This window comes from Pelobates fuscus, chromosome 5 (assembly GCF_036172605.1).
Source record: "Pelobates fuscus isolate aPelFus1 chromosome 5, aPelFus1.pri, whole genome shotgun sequence".
NCBI classification, from domain to species: domain Eukaryota; kingdom Metazoa; phylum Chordata; class Amphibia; order Anura; family Pelobatidae; genus Pelobates; species Pelobates fuscus.
In genome coordinates, this window is record NC_086321.1 from 2,680,247 (window position 1) to 2,691,011 (window position 10,765).

Below are 10,765 nucleotides of genomic sequence, written 5' to 3' on the forward strand. Positions count from 1 at the left end.
GTACCATCTATGAATTACATATATGTATTTTACTGTTAATTATTTATAATGGATTCTTAATATATGTTTGGAATATTAATAAGACGAATCTGCACTTTATTTTTGTGATTGATCTGTTTTAATGAGTTTTATATTTGAAAAACTATTGTCTATTAAGAACTTACTGCCTCTTTTCTTATTTCACTTTATTCCTTTGTTCCGTTTAAAATTTTTTGGACACTTCCTGGTTTCTCGATCGTGGAACGCATTTATGCGTTCCACGCAATACCGGAAATGCTTGCATACATAACGGACATGAGAAAGAGGCTTGAAACTCACGAATGGAACGCAAACGACATGACGCAACGTGATTGGAGGTGATTGGCCACCCAGAAAGCGGGAACTACAAAATTTGGTTTAAAAGACGGACGAAGAACACTGCAACTATAGACCTTCATTTTTTGCCCCTGAGGAAGTTCGGTTTCGGACGAAACGCGTAGGGCGGAGGGACCACAACAGCACTTTATTGAACTTTATTGTTTATTTTTTTAATCATATCTTTTTGTATTCATTATTTCCTATGGTAATTAAACACATTTTACATCCATCCACATTTTTTTTTTTTTTTTTTTTTTTTTTTTTCATGGATGTAAAATGTGTTTAATTACCATAGGAAATAATGAATACAAAAAGATATGATTAAAAAAATTCAAGACATATGTGGTTGACAAGGCTTTAAACAGGGTTGCAAACAAACGTCTTTGCTTGTAACAATCTACATACAACTATGAACTCTGTATCATTTAACATTTTTTTTTTTTTTTTTTTTTTTTTTTTTTTTTTTTAATTCTTTATTTTTGTTGTGCATAATATGACAAAAGAGCTTGCACAGCCACGACAGCATGGGCAAGTACAATAATGACATTAAGGAAAGACATCATCATGGCATACGTAAAAACAGCACAATTTTTTAAAGTTAAAGAAATCTAGACGTTAACAGTGTATGTTCACGTTTAGTTGAAGTAAGTTATACTTAAGAGGAAACAGGCTTGAAGAACAGGCGTATAGACAAGCGTATATAAACAAGCTTTGAAAACAGGCTTATTGATCAGGCTTGGAAAACAGGCTTATGGCTCAGGTTTAGAGATCAGGTTTAGAGATCAGGTTTAGAGATCAGGTTTAGAGATCAGGTTTAGAGATCAGGTTTAGAGATCAGGTTTAGAGATCAGGTTTAGAGATCAGGTTTAGAGATCAGGTTTAGAGATCAGGTTTAGAGATCAGGTTTAGAGATCAGATTTACAAATCGAGATTGGAAATCAGGCGTATAAGACAGGTTTAAAGATCACGCTTATAAAGCCGGCTCAAAGAGCAGGCGTAGAGAATGTGTCTCATAGCAGTTTAACAGTTTAAACAATAATGCCGAAATGGTTATACATGCTTATAGCAAGAAAAAAGAGTAAAAAAAAATAAATAAAAGAATAAGAGTGTGAAAAACGAAAATGTTTCGCCAGCTTGTTGGGTGCTTTATATCAGACATGCCAGGGGATTGTAAGTCACAGCGTAGTGAATCAGGATGGGCTCTACTGCAGGTGACCCTTGGTGGTGAGGGCCGCAGGAATGCCTGGCAGAGTGGTTGCGACCAGGTATGGGGCTGATAATGCTTTCCTGATAGAGGTAGTCCCTGGGTCAGTCCGTGTCCGTCAAGCCTTTATCCCTTGTTGCTGAGTCGTTCCGTCTTGGGTGAAGGCTATGAGGGGCTGGAGCAGCACGCTCTGGTGTCGTACAGCCGCCGTTCCCTTCTGTGTGCTGGTGCTTGGCATTTAGGGGAGTGAGGCTTCTTGACGTAGGGCATTCTCCCCTGATTGCTTCTGTGGTTTGGTTGCCACCAGCCTCTTCAGTTTCAGCTGCTCGGTCGCTGCCCAGCTCCTGAAAGCTGCTTGCTGCACTGATATTTGAGTCAGCTTTGTCTGTGTGGGATTTCACGATGAGGGCTGCCGCCATCTTAGACGTGTGGCCTGCGGTTGTGTTTAGGCTTTCCACTCGCATAAATAAATGTTTCCGCCCCACACATACGCCACTAACCTCGCTTTGTGTAACGCAGTGTAGTGAGCTGATCCATCCCTGCAGCAGGTTACTGTGGTGCTCAGATGGCGCTGGATGGTTCCTGCTGTAAGCAAGCGCCAGTCCGTGGGTGCTTCGCTCATGTGGCTGGCGTGCGGCGGCCATCTTGGGAGGGTGCTGCCGTTGAGTTTTCCCCAGCAGGGTGATTGTGTGCCGCCAGGCTTGGCATGATAGGAGTTGCTGGAGGGGATGTAGACCGGGATGACCCCCCCGGTCCAGAGGGGGGGGGAGGAGGCCGGACCCCAGCCGGAGACCCGGGAGAGCGGCCGTCTCTTCCCGGCTCAAGCTCCAACACGCTTCGGGCCTACTTCGGGTTTCTGTAGGTCCCAGGTAGGGTCTTGAGGGGTATCTCCTCGTACCCCAGGGTCTGGGGCTCCGCTTGATCTCCGTTGCCGGTTGATAGGGAGAGTTTGCCTCCAGTTTGCGCCGGTTTTCGGTCCCCCAAAGCGGGAGCTCAGACAGAGCACGTCTGATCCCGCCGGCGGTCCGGCCCCGCCCCGTGTCTCTCCTTTTTTTAATAAGGTCCAAAAGAAGTTTGCAGTTATCCGTCAAGCCTGAGAGATTACTTATACGCCCATATTTCGTTTTTATCTTGTGAGTGCAATCTTATCAAGCGCATTTATGGTGTTTTAATTTTACTACACTATATTTTTCTATATTCCTTCCTGTAGATTGTATTTTGTATATTTGTATTAAGAAGATTGAAGGTTCTTCTTACAATCTAACATTTGGTAATTTTATTTTATATATTTTTTACCTACTGGGGAGCACGTGTGTCGTGTGTATACATATATTTCTGCATTCCCCACTAGGCATGTGCATGGGGAAAATATTCGGCTCGGTTCGGCATTCCGAAATTCGGGACTTCGGCAATTCGGTACTTTGACACTTCGGAAATTTGGCAACTTCGGCACTTGAACACTTCGGAACTTCGGCAACTTCAGCACTTCGGATCTTAGACACTTCGGAACTTCGGCACTTAGGGACTTTTCTTGGAGCCGCTTGGTAGATAACTCCCTAATTCCCACGGTATTAGGGAGTTATCTACCAAAAGGCTGAAAGACCTAAATTGGTCTTTCAGCCATATTTACTAATACCAAGTAAAAATTACCGCGAGTAGGGGCATGTTTAGTAAACAGTGAGCAGCCTGTGTTACAGTGTAGCATTCTTCTTCTTTCACTGGGTAAGTATATTAGTACTTAGGCAATACTGTGCTTCGGAACTTCTGCACTTTGACACCTTGGAACTTCTGCACTTCAGCAATTTGGTACTTCGGCACTACTACACTTCGGAAATTCGGCTATTCGGAAGCACCCGAATGTCCGAATTACCCGAAATTCGTCCAAATTTAAATTTTGACCGAAACGAATTGCACATGTCTATTCCCCACTGGACCTGAGAGTAGACTGCTACAAAATACACAACATAATTACATTACTTCTCAGGTCCAGGACATACATATCAAAGAGACCCCAAAATATGCCTTTAACAATTCGGTACCCCCTTGAGTCCTATATCCACGGATATGTAACCAATAGTAATAAGGAGAAAGCGAAAATATGAAATTCTTACACATGCAATTAAAATAAACACATTTATCAAGTAACTGACCTGAATGGCCGCACGCCGAGCGAGCTCCGCTGCAAAAGAATACTTTGGACCAGCTTCCACGAACCCAGACCAACGAAACCGGTGCCAAACCGACCTTCAGGCATCCATCAACGATATGGGCCGCAAAAATAAAAAATCTAAGCCCGACAACCCGCGGCAGCACCACAGCATCGGCGACATGTGGAAGCAGGCACTTAGCGCCCAAGGCACCAACATGGCCGCTTACAACGACTACGGCTCGGATATCTCCGATGATTTCACCACGGAGACTGAGATGGAGCACCCACATGAGGAAATACCACTTCGCAAGTCACCCCCGAAAACAGACTCCTCACCTGTGACCGTTACGGTCATGAAAGACCTCCTAGCAGACCTCCGCTTAACAATCCAGGCCGACATGGCTCAACTGCGCAAGGACCTACAAGGCCTAACGGGCCGCCTGGGCACACTGGAGGCTGACTCCCAGTGCACCAAACAACACACTCAAGTCCTACAACAAACGGTTCAAGAAATCAAATTACAGCACTCCACATACGAGCAACGCATAGCAACCTTAGAGGATCGGAGTCGCTGCCGGAACATAAAAATCCGAGGCATAGGAGAGGAGATACCGGAGTCTGAACTCCCACACACAATGCAGAGACTAATGCAGTCACTATTACCTCCCAAGCAAGCCAGACAGGTACCCATCGAAAGGGTATTTTGCCTACCACGAGCAGCTAAGGCCCCACCAAAGGCCCCACGAGACCTCCTGGCTTGCTTCCAAAATCACGGTGACAAGGTGGCGGTGATGCAGGCCACGTGGAACCAATCTCCGTTCCTGTTTGAAAATATGCATATGTTTTTATGCATGATTTATCTGCCATACTGCTACAAGGTCCCTGAGGAAGTCCCTGAAGTGGGAAGAAACGCGTTGGACACACTGGGGGCAGTTTTTACTTGATTTTATGCTGACTGATCCTTACCTATGTGTAAGTAATAAATGTTTTTGTACTTTGCACAAGCCTTTCTAATTTTCATTTTTGGATGCTTCTGTTTTTCTCTCTCTATACATATGAGATTGAATAAATTGGGAACCAAAGAAACACCAGAGAGCCACAAGGAATATTGTAACTGTTTTAACAGTTAAAGTGTGAGTGATCCATTTGGCACATAACACTATTACATATTCCAAACAGAGTTGCACTATGTTATTTTTTATTTCCCTATAGTTGGATTGACCCATATTTTGGTTTCATGAAAATATGCAGCTATGTTTTTACGCGGACCTGTCGGGGTCCAACCTGGCGTGGAGACGCACACTACAGCCCTTTACAGCCCTACTACGCCAACATAAAATCATCTACCATTAGAGGGGTTCGCGCATACTGTTGATCCACCACGGGAATGCGACCTCTACCATCCGGGACTTACAAGAGGCTACTGAACTACTACCGACCCTGGGACTTCCCCCGATCGCTCATCCTCCACCGGAGAACAAAACCACGCCGGCACACAGCACCGCGTGGAACCCCGCAACAGCGGTCCCATAGAAGAGCCGAAACGGCGATCACCGCAGCAACCAGCACCTGACGCAGCCCTGAAGCTACACGGTATCCAGACCAGTCTACTTTAAGCAGCATTACAAGCTGCACCCCCTGGACTCATGAACCAGTTAAAATGTATATATGTCGAAAAGATATTGCCGAAATTTTAAGGTAGAACTCACACGAGTGATGGCAACCAAGGGCACTTTAAAGCCGCTAATGTAAAGCCATTTGAAATCTCCCCCCCCCCCCCCCCCCTCCCCCGGGTAACAAGGGATCTTTAAACAACACCAAAGGGGGCGACTTACTTGCTATGGACTGACACCACACAAACAGAACACACAACGAGGTCCACACCACACCAAGCTTCACAGAGCAAAAACCGCCTGCCACAGAACACGGCACCACTCACACCGCATAGACAACTCTTTGGCTAACTTATTCACAGTGAAACATTATAGGTCAAGACAAGACTGTGGTACTTATGCCAAGGCGACAGTTATCGCCCCCCCACCACAACCACCCCAGCTACACTCACACTGTATTACAGCTACCTACCCGAAACATGTTATCCTCATATTGTTTTGATGTTATGTTTTTATGTTTAACGTTACTTAATTGTCAGAGCTTACCTAGACCTTGCCAAAATGCCTTATCAGTATGTCTACCCTTAGCATGACTTATTATACTTACCATGCTACTGCCCGATACCCAGCGGACCATAAGTGTCATTTCAAACTGTCAATGTTAAGTGCAGATCAAGTTACCTCTGTATTCAGCTACACTACTGTTAGGTTTGTCTCTTTCTAATCTATCTGGGAAGCTACTTTAAGCAGACACAGTGCGCACTCTAATCACCTCGTGTATCGCAATAGTTTAAGCCTAACCAGCACTGTACATGCCACGTCTGTAACTCGCTTTAACGTCATGCTACCTATTCATTTTCCTGCCTCATAGCTAAGACAGCGTACATCCACATATTTTGCAGGGGCACATATGTCTACCGAACCAAGCCTGTAACCCTATCGTGTCTCACTGCCTTAGACATAATAATTCAGAATGTTTCACATTTCAAATCGCATGTTTACCACGTTTTGTAATCCTATGAAACTGCTCACATCTTGTTATTTCCATGTTTTAAAACAAAAATATTGTGCTGTATAAACTGCCACATGTTGAAATGCTGACAAACCGCTTGCAGAAGCTGTCGAGGCGCTGCACGCTTTACTGTTACTTCATGCACGAGTAAAAATAAAGAATTTAAAAAAATAAACACATTTATTAGTCTTATTGGATCACAAAGATAATTTAATTTTTTTTTTTACTAGTTTCTTAGTGAAACATATTTAACACGGTTAATACCTACTCGTGTAATGATAGAATATGGAGTGTGCACACTTGGATTCCTAAAAGTTTGGAAAAACTATAAAAAATGAAAATAGCAATAAAAAATAAAAGAAGGGGGCGTGGCCTGAAGTCCGACCAGCATGGATGTGTGAGTCCCGAGCTCCTCGCCACCAAGCCACCATTAGCTGTCTCCAGCCCACCAGCTTACCCAAATGGGACGCACCAAGAGACTGGAGAACCAGCAGACCCCCAGGGCAGCACCGCCATCGGGACCGATGGACGGGTTTCTACAAACTCCGCTGGGACCGAGCCGCGAGGCGCACAGATCCAAGATGGCGTCCGTCTCCCCAGCTTCCTCCTGCTCGGAGCCCGAACAGCCCATACTGGGGCTGGAGATCAGGAGACTGGCAGCTAATATGGTCACAAAGTCTGACCTACAGTCGTTCCTTATAGCCACGCTTCAAGAAATGGGCTTCGGGGAGAACATGATGAAATGGATTGGTGCGCTATACCAATGCCCCAACGCGAAGGTGAGAGTGAACGGAGCGCTTACCGATTCTTTCCCAATTCACAATGAGACAAGACAGGGATGCCCACTCTCCCCCATGCTCTTTGCCCTGGCCCTCAAACCGTTCCTAGAGGCAGTGTGCAACTTGGATGAAATCCTGGGCTTCAAAAGCGGTAATACAGCACACAAAGTAGCTGCATACGCGGATGATCTTCTATTTTTCATCACGAACCCGGAGACAACAATGCCCCACCTGGTCACTATGATCACAAACTACGGGGAGGTCTCAGGATTCAAGCTGAACATGAACGAATGGGAAGTACTCAACATCACTGTTCCGACGGCCCAAGCAAACGCATTGAAAAACCAATTCCCATTCCGATGGTGCGCAAACCACATGCAATACCTAGGTATAGCACTAACCAGAGACCTGGGAGACATGTACCGAACAAACTTTTACCACTGCTGCAACGAGTACAACAAGATCTGAAGACATGGACATACCCCCACATATCGTGGTTCGGCCGAATTGCAATCCTTAAGATGAATATACTACCGCGGATATTATATCTATATCAGACGATCCCGCAAGCCCTACCGACAGCATATTTCACATCACTTAGATCTGCGATGGTGAAGTTCATTTGGAATGGGAAACAGGCAAGGCTCCGACAAGAAGTCCTATGCTTGCCTCGAGCATGGGGGGGACTGGCGCTCCCAGACCTGCGCAAATACCATCATGCGACAGTACTACAGCGTGTACTGGAGTGGCATACCCAACCGGCACACAAACAATGGATCGACCTAGACAAAAAACATATAGGCCCCTCCTTCCTGACATCAGTGTAGAACTCGAAGAGGTTGCCACGGGTGATTCTGGAACCGACCTCTACTGTAGCACAGACACTGAAAGCGTGGGATACTATCAGAAGAGCTCCTCATGTGTCTCAAGCACCAAGCCCGATGATTCAGATACAACATAACCCTCAGATAGGAGGAGGGCTGCCGCCGACGGCATGGACCTTCCTAGGAGAGGGGGAATCATTCCCCATACATGGGGTACTAAACAACACGGGCATGACCCCCCTGAGGGAACTACTGGAGGGCAACCAACCCACTAGCTTACAAACCTTCCGTTATATGCAACTCAGGTCATACTATCAGACACTCCCGAGCAAGGAAACACTACATCGGGACTTAACATGGTTCGAAACACTCTGCGACCACAAGACTATCCTAGATAAGGCGGTATCCCTTATGTATCAACACATGCTAGTGGGACACCTCACCAACAACAACCAATTCCGCAGACGCTGGGAACGCATGCTGGACACATCCTTCACCGCAGCCCAATGGGACAAGATCCTCATATTGCACCATAAATGCTCATCAAGTTCCCATTATCAAGAAACAAACTACAAACTTCTCTCATTCTGGTACAGAACGCCTGATAGCCTACACAGGATCTTCCCGAATGTACCTGACACATGCTGGAGATGTGGGGAAGAGCGAGGTACACTACTACACATATGGTGGGGACTGCCCACTCATTAATCCATTCTGGGAAGAAGTGCAAAAGAAATCAGGGGAAATCTTAGGGGTGGAAGGAAATCTTAACGCAGAGGCGGTTCTCCTGCACTCCACACCAGACACCACAGGGGCATATAGGAAAAACATTCGTAGACACCTGTTGAACGCAGCCAAAGCACTAATTCCACTATACTGGAAACAGACGACTATCCCAACAATAAGACAATGGATGGAGCGTGTAGAAGAGATATATATAGGGCGGAATCAATGCAGGCCACCCTTATGGGTCTTGAGGAAAAAAATGTGGAGAGATGGCGCCCATGGCTGCTTTACATAGCAGACCGAAGCACAGACAGGAACGACCGTCTGCAGCTCCGAGGAACCCCACGCCCCCCCTGGATGGAGACTGAAACTTGATACGATGCACGTGATACCATAGGCACGGGCAATGGGACCCCCTACCCCTCCCCACCCTTGCTTCAAACCGCTTTCTCATTCCCCTCCCCCCTATCTCCTTCTCTTTTCTCTCACTCGTCTTTCATCTGAATTCTCCTACAGCGATTCATGAACTGACTGAATAACAGATGCAGCCCACCTCAACCCGAGATTACCAACGGATGCATCACACACTCACACTTACACATCAGACTAGAGGCGAACACCTCTACCACGACATCACAAAATACAAACAAGAAACACATATAAACAGCAAATGATCACTAAAGTCGGTCCAATAGCCTTCACCATCTCATCAGGGATGAGGCCCAAAGGCGGCAAGGAGATGTTAAGAGTGACCAACTGGCTGACACTGCATACAACTTATAAGTATACCAATCCACAAGCCGCAACCTGGTCACCCATATGACTACTCTAGCATGTTAAACATGATTAAACTAAATTTCTGTATAATAACGTACTATTGTTTAAATGTTGATCATACATTCTTCGCTGGGACCTGCATGTCCGTTACACTATGTTTGATTGTTGCATATAAAATTGTGCCACTGTGCATCGATCAGGGCAAGCCCTGAAATGTTTTTTGTATGAATAAAGCCATTTTGATAACGAAAAACTACCCTAAAAAAAATAAAAGTAGAATTAAAGTCCAGCCTTTTTATGAGAAGAGAGGCTCAGTGCCCTCTAGTTTCGTTGGTCTTAGATGTTGCTGTGGATATAAGGGTGGAAAGTCCGGTGGATATGTTAATATAGCTTCTGGGGCTGGAACAATACATTGTGGACCAAGCATCCACTCGGTCAGCTGGCGTGTATACATACAGATGGTAGTAGTGTGTAAAGGGAATTCCTCCGTGAAGTCAGGTATAATTTGTCGTGGAGTTGCTGATATGCAGGTCCACGAGTAGTGACAGAGTTTCCTTACGTCAAGATGTTGCCGTAGCTGAGCGCACTTGAGCGGCTAAACTGAGTACGGTGGCTCACTCAGTGTCTTCGTGTGAGGTCGTGATTCGGTGTTCATTTAAATCCTACGCATTTCGTAAGTCTGCGCTTACTTCCTCAGGGAGTATTGATGAATGTTGAATGGTGAGAAGGATTTTCTTTTATAGATTTCTGGTCTTAATTATCTTAATTGCTTATGTGCAGGTGAAATAAATACCAGGGATGTAGCAATCATATTGCATGTTGCAAAAGTGATATATTAAAGAGTTACACTAAATGCAAAATGTATATACATATTATGCTGTTTAAGCTACAAAACTTGTTTCTGTATAAATTTTCCTTTTCTTTTTACATTTCATTTTCTAAGATTTAACAAAAATCTATTACATATACAATTGCCCAAAAGGTTGGACTTTAATTCTAATTTTTATTGCGATTTTTATTTTTATTTTTTATATTTGTTTATTATTGTGACGAAAGTAACCTCGCCACTGGCTTTTGGAGAAGCCTGTTTGCCAGCCTTTTACCATGTGACTATGGCCCCTGCAATCGACCTGGCTAAACTACTTCAAACAGGCTACCATGGAGCTTGTTAACACCTATTAACAACTCGGAACGTTTCTCACCGCAGTGTTCTAATTGTTCATCTGAATAGCCGCAATTCCTATGAACAACCACGAGGTGGCGGCCATCTTGTTCGCATGAACGCAGGCAGCGGTGTTTGGGCATGAATCTCATGGAACTGAAA